We start from the raw sequence: 14184 nt of genomic DNA, 5'->3' as shown, positions 1-14184 counted from the left end.
CACATGCAAAAATGTTTTAGAAAAGCTGCAAAAATGACTGTAATTTAAATAAAGTATTTAAAATTGCAAAAAATTGCCCACGCTTCATACAAAAAAATATTTGTTTTGTATGGAAATTGTCCACATGGAGGGGGGAGGGGTCTGCCCACGTGGTTTTGAAATTAGGTTGTACCATCCCAAACTATAGCGTAGAAGATGTCCTTTTTAGTCCCATAAAACATATCGAAAAAAATCGAAAGTAAAAAAAAGGAAAATTGAAGGTTAAAAAAAACTGAACAAATGTCTGTGTGTATGTGTGTGTGTGAGTATGTGAGTGTATGTATTTGTGTATGTGTGTGTATGTACGTGTGTGTATGTATATATTAGGATGTAACAAAAATGACTTTTTGGCGGGCATTCAAGGGTTTGTTCCGGTGGGCATACTAAGCTCAAATCCAAAATATTAGTTTGATTGGACGTAACAGGAGTTGGCGCTCCGCCCTTCAATTTTAAATGGGATTTAACCCGCAAAAAAAAAAAGATTTTTTCAAATTTGTCGCTTTTTGAGGCATTTTGGCTACTGAAGCGTTTATTTTCAACATCATTGGCGTGTAGGCCAGATCCTTGCGCATCTTTTGGTACCTATATATAATATTGAAATTTGGAGCACCCTGCAGCTCGGTACAGGCCTTCAAAGTTTGGCATTTTTTCGAAAAACCGGTCTACACGCCAATGATGTTGAGAATAAACGCTTCAATGGCCAAAATGCCTCAAAAAGTGACATTTTTGAAAAAATCTTAAGTTACGCATATGTTTTCTCATTTATTTTGATGTTAGATAAGTGGCTAGAAAGACTCAAATAACATTGTGTTACACATCGTTGGAGAGATAATTGAGAGACCGAACCAAACAGCCTATAAGATTGAAGATCTTGTTTTCCTGTCTGAAGTTATGACCATTTAAGAGATATTTATGTACTGTCCAGACTCGATTAATCGAAGGCCTTGGCAAAATTTCCCTTTGGATAATCGAAACTTCGGATAATCGAATCTCATTTTTTCGATGTCTTTTTTTATTGTCAAGCTTAAGTATGACCCCTTGACTAATCCAAAATGGGGTTGCAGAATTCTAATTTGATGTTAAAAGCAAAAAAATAAAAAACTACATTTTTGTTGCTCATGGTTCGACTATCCGAAGTCCCATAATCGAAGCTCGTACAATCTAAACTTCGAATAATCGAGGCTTTGGATATTCAAGTCTTGACTGTACTTTTTTAAAGCCGAATCTCATTTATCTGTATGTTAACAATGTCCGGATGCATCATGCGACCAATCGTTGCATAGGTAATCGAGAGCTCTTCCAAACAAGTCCTCTTATAACATATCCTCTTATAACCGCTCCCACCCTCCCATCTAGAGACCTTTCAAATGAAATGAGTCTGAAATTTAGAAAATCTGATAACCCTGTTTAGAGGTATCATGTACTTTCCAAAGAAATAATTATTCAGATGAAAAGATGAGGAAGGAACCAACTACATAGGTGGGTTAACTAGTTTTCTGTTATGATTCTGATTATGATTAATCGCTGACACGGATAGTTAACTGGATATTCTATGAAGCAGTTGGCTATCTTGAATATGAAAAGAATAAACGTATAATGTATGATCGAACAAAAGGAGCATCTGTGGCTGAATGGTTACAGTGTTCGCTTTGTAAGCGAATGGTTCTGGGTTCGATTCCCATCTGCCCCATCGAGAAAGTTAAGGACATAGACGCACTTAAAATGCTGAATATGAACGAAAAATCAAAGTCGCTAGAGGCGGGGTTCGAAACCCCGTCCTCTGGATTGGTATGCAAAAATGTTAACCACTAGGCCATGGCGACTTGGTGAGCCTAGACTGGAATTAGGAATACTGGATTCTACCTCTCCTACTAACATTGAGTCCTAAACTTCCCTACAAACATCTATACCACTAAGATGACGTAGGGGTCCTTGCGCACTTTAGATAGGTGTTTACTAACGATCCTTCCCATTCCTGAGGATAGCTTGGACCCACTCATCAAAAGATGAAGACATGGTATCTCCCGTGTTGGAATATTTTTCCAGATGAGGGTATAATACAACCACACCAAACAGAGGGATAAGTGTTGTGGAGCCTTCCGGTGGTGGGGCGTCCTCCAAATGCTAATGCTAATGTATGATCGAACAATTTTCCAAACTTTATTATCATTCAAAATAATTTTCTGAAAAATTTCGAAAATATTAGAATACCATATTTTATTAATATATCACAAGACATCGCACGTCACCCACCAAAAAGCAATAAACTAGAATTAGGATCGAAAAGTTATTCTAAAGAGATCCATTTCCACGTGCCCCATACATATTGGATGCTGCCTTCTGGAAACCGCCTTCTTATTACATGCAATCGGTCATGATTTGCTATCATCGCACACACGTAACATTACACATGTAGCGACCTCTTCACGAGTTGGTTGACCAGGGACCCGTGCAGCTCGAGTATTACCCGTTTGATAAATGATCTACTCTCTAGCTTTTGCCGGAGAAAAACATGTTCTTCTACTTCTTCTTGGCCCTAATGCTGTTGGGTTGTGCTTGCATACAAAACACGTATCCTTCGGGAAAAGCATGATCCGGGGTTGAAAATTTATTATTTACGACCCGTTGCGTTCTGCTGGGTTTCGTCCCCATGAAAAAGCTTGTTATGCATAAATTTTGTCCCAAGTTTCGCTTCCCCTACTAAATTACACAACGCCTTCGGTGAATCCTGTTTTACCCACTCGCAAAAAAAAGATGAAACCTTCATAGATTTTTGCGTAGGCATACGAGCGAAAAAAGTATCCGAAGCGAAGTCAATCATGAAATTGATATAAATTTATGATTTCGACTCTCTCCTACCCTCGGAAAATAAGATATGTATCACACCTCGCTACTAATGAGATTTTCGTGAAAGACAAACACGGAAAAAGGCAGAAGAGATAGGCTTCCAAGTACGTGTTACGTCGGAAAAGTAGCTGTCAGACAGCCTTGATAGGGCTTGATGGAAGTGGATGGAAGATGCAGTGTCACAAATCTGCCAGCGGGTAAACGAGCCGCGGAGAATAATAAGCCGTTCTATGGCTTGTACTCTGGATAACATAGCTTGGATAATTGCGAGTTCAACCGGCGAATCGAGAAAACGTCTGGAATTGTAACATCCTGTGGATTGAGGAAAAATAATTTTCTCGCCGTTTTTCGGGCTTCACACGCCGAATACCTAATGCTGTTTGACCTCCTCCTAATGCTATCACGCAGATCAGAGATGACGAGTGACCAGCAAGAGTCCAGAATTTTGCGCACGAACACTCATCAATTTGCGATTTCTGTACGCAACGAGGCGATGCTTGTGTAGGATAGCTCAAAACGTGTCCGATCACGTTCGGTCCAGATGGACGATAAGGATGATGTTATAAATATATATTGTGCCAAAGCCACTACCAGTACTAGGATAAGGGGTATAATCGGTACAATGTGGATGCCAATCAATATTTCAAGCTATCAAAGCACAGCAACAGTCATGATTGACACTTTTCAAATCCCGTGGAGAGTCAAAATGGGTCTGATGGAATTAGGCTACATGTCATGAACCAATTGATTTCATCTTGTTGTTTTTTATTGGCATTAACACATGACATTTGTTTCTAAAATAATCATTTAACAGTTTATTGACGAATAAATTTAAATATTTAAGGCCATCGGGTACACTGAAACCCCGATGGTTTGACACTCATTGTTGTCAAACAAACAGGGTCACTTTTTAGATTGACACCCTCTTTACACGGAGCTCACGCACACTACACTACGTTTGTTTTGATAGTGTACGTGAGCGCCGTGTAAAAAGTGACAGTTCGTCACTTTTTACCAAATCACATTTACCACATCCGGAACCGCATTGGGAAACATCGTAAACAAGTCATGCGGCGTATCAAACTTCTTGATTTTGGATGGGGACATGAGTTATACACTCCTCTTTTAAATGTTTGATTTGTCGCAAGAGTGGTTTCAGGAGTTTGCCAAATAGCTAAAGCTTCGGAGCTTTATCAATCAATCGATGGTTTGCGCGAAACCATGTTGCGGTAATTTTTTGGGTCCTTTTTCCCATTGTGCATCATGAGTTGAGTGTAGTGGTATGTGCTAAAATGGTTTAAAAGTATTTGTTGCCCGAAGCTTACTGACAAATTTAACATTATTAATTTAATGAAATGCAATTTTCTTGCTTAATTGGTCTAATTAACGTGGTGCAAAATTATGTTTGTACCGTCATCTGGGGCGGAACGGGACACATTGGGCGAATTGGGACAGGTGTTTTAGCCTTGTTACTGCACAAAATTTGGATTTTTTTTTATTATTTTCGAATAGAACAGAGACAGAACAACAACAAAAATGAGCATCGATGTCAAAATTTCAAGCTTTTCAGTGCTCTAAAAACTGCTGTCCCTGTTCAGACTGTAGTTCCGATTCGCTCCAGTTGACGGTACTGTATGAAAGCCCTCCCTATAGGATCGTAGCTCAGAAGGCATCGGAAAACCAATATCCTTCTAACAGAAATAAAAGAAGCAAAGCATTCACGTGATGCTAGGATGAGATGCTGTGGATTCCACGGTCTCATGCGATGTCGTCAGTACTGACAAACTCCATATCTTCAAATTAAAGTATTGGACTACCGCTCCCACCCTTGTTGAACTGCAGACATTTTGGGAAGGCGCCGGTATTGACTTACAAAGTTAAGGGTTAAACAGTGAATGAAAACCGCCATGAGTCAGGGCTGTTCAGAAACACCCACAAAAGAAAAAATGAAAATTTTATTTATTAAAGTTGACTTCATAGCTGTCGGCCATTATTGCTAGTACCAACCACTAGTGTCTTTCTTTTACTTTTACTTACAAGAAAATTTTCTCCCTGGATTCCTAAATGTACAAGAGTATGACTCATAAAATGCCGCGGGATTCGAACCGGTGACCTCTGGATTGTAAATCCAGTTCGTAGTCCGATTGATCCATACGGACGTGCTTTGTTAACTGAACCTTTTTTTTAACTCCAGAATTGCTAAATTAGTCTAGTTAAGTGTGTCAAGAGGGTCACTGCCAGGTCAACACTCTCCATTAGGTAAATGAAACCAGTGATTTCAGCCCATGTTTCTAGATGAAGTTTCCTGTGTAGGGGTGTGTTATTTTCGGTGTAGTACGCGGAATTTATTCTTGTGTCTAATTAATTAACCTCATTAGTATAATGGGACAGTAAATACGGTCAAGTAAGGGTGATGATGGTGGTGCTCAGTTGTGGTTTTGTCTTGCAAAAAAACCTCTTGGTTCAAGAAACACTGATAAATATTTTGTGGGATGTTTCTTGAATAGATTCATCAAAAGGCGATTAAAAGATAAAAAAATAAATGCATCAACCTGAAATTGTAAAAGTTCCTATCATAATGCTTAATCAACCAGCGTAACGAAAAAGTTCATTTATCATCAAGACGCTGGCAAGATTAAGTGCACTTCATCACGCTAATAAGATGACGAATGCATTAGGGTGAAGATATTCGGGGAAAAATATAGCCATGATAAATTTTTCATAATGCAGCCGACGACATTCCAAGTGCGGTTCATCCGTACATAAACTAGCGTGTGATGGAGGAAGTTCCGGATGGGTGGTTGGTCCGTCGAGACGCCGAGAGTCGGGAAAAATAAATCATTACATGGCTTCTTACCTTGTGCGAGCAGTTCCGGAAGCTTGCGCTTTTATCGCTCTTCCGGGTTTCAATTGATATAATCCTTTACGCCACGAATTAATGCCGTAGGAAAATGCTCGGGTCTCCGCGCGTTTATATGGATGGTTGAGTCGGTAGATCCTTCTGCACCCGCTCTCCTTGGCCGTTAAACTTCTTCACGGCGGCGAACGAACCTGCGAAAGACGAGAAAAGAACCGTGAAAGGAAGGAAGAACCATTGAAAAAAATGATTTATGGTGATTTATTCGGCGAATAGCTGCCTGCGCCTCTATGACCGAAAGGAACGGAAAGGAAAAAAAGGATGGTCGACCGCACAACTTTTGAGCTTTCATTTTCTTCCACAAACAACCCGTCACACTGTAAAGTGATTCTTTGGAAAAACGCAACCAGTTTTTTATTTTAGTTTTTTATTTAAATCTGTATAATTGAAGAAGTACTTATTCTGTGTAATCTTGATAAAAAAGCCATAAAATGGGAGTTTCCAGAGAGTTTTGCAACTAATTCTCATTTGTCGATCAATGATATTACTGAATCATTATTTTTGTATGACTTTAATATCTTAGTCAAATTGAAGTGAAATATTGGCGCTGTGTGGTGTCGCAGATATTGAAATTAATGAAAAAAAAAAACAATTTTGTTTTGTTCATGGTTCGAAGTCCAATATAAACCTTGGGATTATAGAACTTCGGTTAATCGAACTTCGGATAATCGAGTCTAGACTGTGCTAAAATTTTCAAAAGAAGCAGATTTTTGCATGGATTCTAACATCATTACTTGTTTGTACTCGATTGGTTTCAGTTATATCAGTTATGACAATTTTTGATCATATTCTGTACTGAGTAGGCCATATTTACCATCGTGCCTTCCGAGCAGCGGGGCTGTAGGAAGTACTTAGTTAAACAAACAAATCAGTGTTTCGAGCTTTCAGCTTATGTTTAATATATTTTTAAAACTTATTCTCAAATTAGGGTATTTTAAACATTAGTGGACCCCCTATTAGAGCCGAAGCACATTTTTCACAAATTTTCGTAACCCTTTGTACAAAACAATGAAATCTGAAGTCTTTTGAATAATTTTTACTATTTGTTTCATCAGTTATTTGTTTTTGAGCAGAAAAATAGCCATTTGAAAAAAATTTTCTTTGCCTTGTTTTGGACCCCCTTTTCCTATAGTGGACCCGGATCCATAATCCGATTGTGGACCCGGGTCCACTATAGGCAAACTGTAATTTTGATATCAAATTTAACCGATATTTGATGTTTTGATGCATGGTGTAGGTCTAATGTATAAAAGATGGATTTTGCTCACTTTTCATTATAAAAAATATGTTTTTCAATTCAACTTGTATTTATTAGTTGTGCTTATCAGTTTACAAATGTGGTATTTAGTTTACGAATTATAGTGATATGGGATTCCTTGCAGCTATGGGTAAGTACTCTTGAATCTATGGATATCGTTAGAAGGGAAAGGGGTGAAGCGGAAGCAGGAAAAACTAGCAAAAAACCTACTGAAGCAAAAAAACTACTGAAAACAAATATGTTTTGTTAACAAATTTGGCTTTAAACAACAAAAAACCTAACAGACATTTAAACACATTTATTTCCGAAAAATATCAGAGAAAACGTTTCAAAAACCACTATAAACACAAAAATAATTAAAAAAAGTAATCTTGATGCATTTTTTTCTATATTAATTACATAAATGGTTGACCGAAACTAAATAATAGATTTGTTTACAGTTGCTGATAAAACCACGCATGTTTATTTAAAAAAATGTTTTGTTATTGATTTATTATTATAAAATATCATTTTAAACTGCAATTATGATGCTTCAGTTAAGTACAATTAACTATAGTTTTGATTAATTATAAATTCTTACGGCTTCAGCATTTTTGATACTTTTAACACGAAAACAGCTATATTTATACTCATCATTGAAAAAATATGCGTTTAGGTTGATAACAACAAGCATTTATTGTATGTTTTAGAGAAACTTTTGCTTGAATACACAGTTTTCTTCATTTTTGAAGGTCCACTTTTGGAAAAGTTTGGATTTCGTTGCCCTATATTGGGCCCCGCCTTATTTTTGCTCGAAAATGGCAGTTCTTCGCTTTATTTTAGTAAAGATCCTTAAACTTACATTATTTCGACTTGCTGAAGTTAAATAATGAGTCAAAAAATGATTGGATGGTTAATTCAATCATAAAATATAAATGCAGTTTTGTTGTGAAAATGCTAGTGACCCTGGCTGATTTCAGATGTCGAACTCAAAACACATATTTTGGTGAAAAGGACAATTCAATGTCAGTCAACATTGTTTTAAATGATGCTGAATATGCCAAATAAATGTAGACTACAACACGCTTGAAATTGTGATTTTATTGAATTTTTCATCAAAAACCCTTCAGAGGGTCCACTATAGGAAAGGGGTCCACTAATGGATAACGTACCCTAGTACCGTAGCAACAATGATTCAAATTTAGTCTTTATTTTAGCAAAAATCATGCGTACAAAATTTTAGTTTAAATGAGAAATAATAATCATAAATCAACTAGCGAAAATCCAGAGAATCGCTCTCACAAATCCCCACCTGATGGTCGAACTCCGTTCTGGGAATCAGGAGTTTTTGTGTGTGTTTGTGCGTGTACATGAGCCTAAGGTAGGCCCGTACGAAAATAGATTTCAACTTTTTCACTTTACCGGTGAGGGCTGAGGAATGGCCCCCGTTTCCCCACCAACCGGTTCAGCCATTTCTGGGCAATTTATGACAATCGTCTTTGGAACTGTGGTGGAAGTTTGCTACACCTTTTTTTGTTGTTGTTGTTGCTGCTGCTGTGCTTTTATGGCACATCCCAATATCTTGAAACGGGGTTCGAGGTCGTTTTGTTTTACAGCACACTTTCGGCACGAAACCGATATTGGGAGCTGCGAAACGATTTCAAGTTTCTATTGATTTTTTGATTTAGTTGTTTCCACCGATTGTGACCCTCTAATTGTTCATTTCCGGAAGACCCCCTTTCTTGATATCATCTTAGATACGAGCACCGTCTTGCGAAGGGTGAGAATGGTTACCGGCGTAACGCATGGATGAGGATTTGTCTGATAAGTTGGAGCGTCCATTGTTTTCCGTTATCACGTTTCCTCAGAAAGCTTACATAATAAAAACGAATGCGTTTACATAATGTGTTCAGTGTTCCACAAGAATGCAAAATTAGTTTCTTAAACAGAAGTGTAATATAATCTGTTTTTGTTCTTAAATTGGACAGACAAGTTTTCAAAAAACCAACAACATACCAAGCTGCCAAAAATGAGCACTTTTATTATTTTACACTAAACCATAAATAAATTAAAAAAAATGTGTACATAAAACAGCTATAGACACTTCATTAATACCATTTGTCTGTGGCAAACTTGAAATGTTGCGGCTAGATTCCGATATCAATCAATGTTTGCATAAACAGAGCTCCACCGCCAGACAGCGACCATCTTCGGTTGGCGCCGTTCAGCTTCCTCGCCGGTATTGATTCCATCTCTCCAAAAGTCCTTCTCGCCAGGAAGTTTATCTAAGATATAAAATAAGACATTTACTTGCACACTTTTGCTGTTTTGGTATGCCATGTACCAGAAGCAAGCAGCATCAGCCGCAGTGTCTTGTTGGCCATGCCCGGGGTCTTATTCCGGGACGAATCTCTTCACACGTTCAAGATGATAGCGATAACTTGTTTGATTTATTATTTCATCTCAGCATTCCTCAATGCTGTTTACGCCCTGTGTGAGCCCTTGAACCGTCACCGGAAGTACTGGAAAAAAGGAAGCGGAAAGACTACCCTGGAGTCGTATAGAAGGACAAAAATGAGGAAAAATAAAAATAGATCCGGAACCGAAGGACCGGCAACGTTGATTTATGTAAAGTTTTGCAGAACGATGCGGAGCATTCAATATTTCATGTTTTGCTTGTCATCGTTTCAACACCCTCCCACACTCTCTGATCACAACCCAACATTATGATTCACCAGCAGCAGCAGTGCTTTGGAGCTTTGGTTATTCAGTTACTTGCGGGACGACGATCGATTCCGATTCCCCCACTGGCGTTCGATTCGTGTGTTGAAGGGCAAAAGGTATACCAAATCCGCAAAACGACGACGACGACGACGACGACGAGAGGGAAGTGCTGATGAAGTTTGCACTTGATTGGATATCAATTTGTTCAATATTTACTCGTCGACGGTTCTTGTGCAACGCGCCGAGCACAATCACACATTCAGTACGATGTATGTATGTATGTATGTATGAGAGGATAAGGAGTGAAGTTCATATACCATGTATTTGTGTGTGTGCGCGTTTGGGTGACTTGTTTGAATATTACAGGATACGAAACATACTTTTTTATGATGTAGAGTTTCCCTTTTTATGCAAATATATTCTTAGTAATATAGCAGAATCACTTGAAGGTATTTCAAAATTAGGGTCGTTACTAAGCATTATGTGATTTTGAGCTGTGTATAATATTAAATTTTGAGTTATTAAATTACTAGACATGTTAAACTTAAACTAGACATGTTAAACTTAAACTTAAATCTAAAAAAAAGCGTTCTTTTATAACGTTGATTGATGGGAAACCGCCAACGATTTGTTGGGGATCTGGGTATCCCTATTTGCGTAACGTAATACACTCAAACCCCGATGGTTTGACACCAACTGTTGTCAAACGAACGGGGTCACGTTTTAGTTTGACACCCCTTTTACACGGAGTTCACACACACACGTTTGGTAGGTTTGTTTTGATAGTGTGCGTGAGCGCTGTGTAAAAAGTGACAGTTCGTCACTTTTTAGTTTGACTTTGACCAACCAACGGGGTACAAACTAAAAAAGTGTCAAACGAAAAAGTGATCAACCACCGGGGGTTGAGTGTAGAAATAAAATTCAAATTTCAAATATTTTCTACAAAATTTACAATCTTAGTGGAACAGGATTTTCTCACTTTGCATTTTTTGCAGTAAAGTTAACCATTAAATTAGTAGAATTATTATCAGCATTACTTTTCATGTGAATATCCAGGGTGCGGATCAAACATCCCTACTCAATATGGATTATAACGTAACGTCGTTCAAAACTGTGCTCTCCCCTCGTTTTGACCAAGGTAACGTAGTAATTTTCAAATGTCAAACCTCGGGGCCACTGACTGGTAATTCAGGTGACGGCAAGTGGGTGGGTTGAACATTTTAGTATCTTACGTTCTCCACGTGTGGTAGCGGTGGTGCTTTTTTGGCGAGAATGTGCGCGGCAAGGCACCTTTCTTTTATTGCGAAGCAATCAAATCCAATGAGCTAACCCCCGAGGGCTGTTCAAAGTTACGCTAATACCAGCTTGGAGCACCTTCTGCCGTCATTCTTGGCTTAGTCTGTGATATTCCGATGGTGGTTTGCCATTTCGCAGTGCTGTAGCTTCATGTTGGTTGAATGTGTCGTACACACGGTTGGAGATTATAATTATGTTAATAATTTTGAGTTTTAATAAAACGGTTAATTTAAAAAAATATTAACATTTTTTACTTACAGTACAAAAAGAGTTAAATAACCTCGGAGAATGGTGTTCTAAACAAGCATTTTCTTCCAGCTCTGTGCACAATGACCATTTGGCGAAGGGCAAGATGAGTGTGGTTGACGTAATTGTTCCGAGTAAAGCTTTGCAGATTGTTTGGAAGCATGGCGATGACTTTCCCTGGCCGGAGTGGGGGCTACACCCAAAATTCAGAGTCGAGATAATCGTTCTCTCAAAATTTATTGAGGGCTCAGTGCCAAAATCGATAGAATAATGGTACCAACTCACACCATCATAACAAATGAGTTCATTCGTTAGTTGAATCAATAAATCTCCAACAAGTGTCATACATCGACTTCTGACTTCTCCTTGGTCACCAAGCTGTGGTGGCCGAGGCAGCTAAGTCATTGGATTGGTTTGTCAAAGGTCTCTGGTTCGATTCCCGTTGTCGACACTTTTGGTTTTTTGTTTGACGGATGAACTTTTTTTTGCAAATGAACCTCGAGAGAATAGTTCTATCGCCCATCTCGAGCTGTGTTCTCTGCGTCCGTGAATGGTACCACTATTCTCTCGACTCGAGATCATCATTCTCTCGGACTAGCGCTGCCAGTTTTGGGCGTAGTAATTATTTGGGTGGGTAAGGTCATGTGAATATTGCGAGCAATTGTAAGCAAGCTTGAAATTTTAATTATCCTCTTGAGTTGCAAGAAATTTAAATTTGGTTTGAAATAGTATTTTTTTATTTTGAAATTCAAAAGAAGTAATGGAAACTTGAAGAAAAATTTGGTATGGGGCCGAACACTTCAATTAGAAGTTAAACTTTTTGAAAAATTCTGGTAAGCTTCACAGCAACTGCACAGAAAGTTTAACCACTGACGTGCCAGAAAGAAAAAGAAATAATGTGCGGTCAAAAATGATCGACAAATTTGTTCCTGGTGGCACGTCAGTTCGTCAGTGGTTTAACTCCATGTTGCAATTTGACAGCTCGATACTGTTAATGCATTGTCTAGAGATTGTAAAATTTCTGTTATTTTACTTATTTCTAATCAGAAGAGGTTTCCATTATAAACAATGAACCTCGTCTTCTGCTTGTCTCATTTGCATTATACCGTCAGTGGGGGTGACTATGGGTCAAAAAACGAAACACCTCTCGAAATTTCTTAATAACAAAAACAATTTAAATAACATCGAAAATCTTTTAACGTAGATTTGTTCTTAGATAGTTTACTAACATTTTCCCAAAATATGGTCGATTTTGATGAACACTACCTTAAATGCCAATTGTTTGAAAATTGACCCAATCTCACCCCTTAGAGGGGGTGACATTGGGTCAAATGAAACTAAAATGATGCTGAAATACAAAGATATGGTAAAAACAAGTCATCCAACAGCGTTTCTTGTTCGAGGGAATCGTATTGACACGCTAAAATGTTTGAAGTGGAGATTTTCAAACACTTGGGTAGTTTTCGAGCAATTCTAACAAAAATATTAGAAAAATGATTTTTCGAGAGGTCATTTTTGGCCAAAAACGTACCCCAACTTTAGACATCTGCCAAAATAACAGGATATGTTCTAGGAACGAATTTTTTTCAGCGAAGTCATCTTAAGATGTCCCCTACACAACCCTTTTAACAGAATTCAGTTTCATTGAAAAGAATCTGAGAAATGGTCAAATCCGTAAAAAAATCACTTTGACCCAATCTCACCCCCCAGACCCAATGTCACCCCCACTGACGGTAGTTGTTTTTAGTTAGAAACTTAAATTACTTTCTCAATAACATTCACAATTTCTGGAACAATCCAGCAATTTTGTTTGTCCCACATGAAATTCATAAAAAATCACCAAATAGACCAATTTATTCACTATCTTAATCTTTATGAAAAACCTTAACTTTTTTTTACTTTTGGTGTTTGAAAAAATATACTGCCGCTCTAATCTAGTCCGTCTCATATGTATTTTTATCATTTTTGAGATAAACATAACAAAAGTCTTGTTTTTACATGTACTTTGAGCCTATTCAGGGTTGTTACGGACGGCGCGGATCGCGCGGATGGCGCGTTTCGCGCGGATATCGCGGATCTGGCGCGGATTTGCTGGCTAATTTTGCTCAGGCGCGGATTTCGCGCGGATGGCAATTTTGATAAATAAATTAATTGAGAGAGATAGAATTACTTTCAAGTTATTAAAAAAAATATTATCAGGAATTGCGATAATTTGTTTTTTCCTTTGAGTGCAAGAATTTCATAATTTTTATTAATTTATTAATTTTCTTTTATTTTAATTTTCTTCTGAAAATGTTTGTTTGTATTTTCTTAGTACGAAACGTCGAAAAATGAAGATGAAGATTATGTAGAAATTATTTTTTATATGTTTCTTGTAATTTCTTAACATCTCCGGCTCTGAATATTTAATTTCTTTTGAGTTTTGAGTAATGATTTTTAACCTTATTTATTTTTAATTTTATACTGGATTTATTCAATTTTTAATTTTGTAAATCAAATATTACAAACTTTTCCCGAAGATATAGACATTAGAATGTGTAACAAAAACTATTATTGGGGCTTGTTCTGGTGGGCGCCAAATATGAGATTGATAGGACACAACAGAAGCTGGCCTCCACTTTCGAATTTTGGAATGGAATTTAATCGGTAGAAATATTTTTTTTCTAAATTTAAACATTCTTGGCGAAAATAAAAAGATCAGAACATTCCAAATTCAAAGCTTTAGAAATTCAAAAATTCGAAAAAAAATTGTTTGAATAGTTTTTATTATAACAAAAAAAAAATCAAAATACATATTAATTTTTTTGATATTTCTAAAATCGTAATTTGAAAAATCTGAAATTTCGAAATTCAAAATTTTGGCAATCTGAAATTTAAA

General features: G+C 37.4%; 1 protein-coding gene across 1 annotated transcript in view; it reads right to left on the bottom strand.

Annotated features, from left to right (window-relative positions):
* Positions 1 to 14184, bottom strand: part of LOC120419549 (potassium channel subfamily K member 2-like) — a 138981-nt gene that overhangs the window by 57417 nt on the left and 67380 nt on the right. The window contains exon 2 of the mRNA XM_039582260.2: positions 5744 to 5937. The gene's annotated coding sequence lies outside the window, so the exon portion shown is untranslated. The remainder of the gene's footprint in view (positions 1 to 5743; positions 5938 to 14184) is intronic.

This window comes from Culex pipiens, chromosome 2 (genome assembly GCF_016801865.2).
Source record: "Culex pipiens pallens isolate TS chromosome 2, TS_CPP_V2, whole genome shotgun sequence".
Classification (NCBI taxonomy): domain Eukaryota; kingdom Metazoa; phylum Arthropoda; class Insecta; order Diptera; family Culicidae; genus Culex; species Culex pipiens.
The sequence above is the reverse complement of the archived record's forward strand: the minus strand, read 5'-3'. Positions and strand labels throughout refer to the sequence as shown.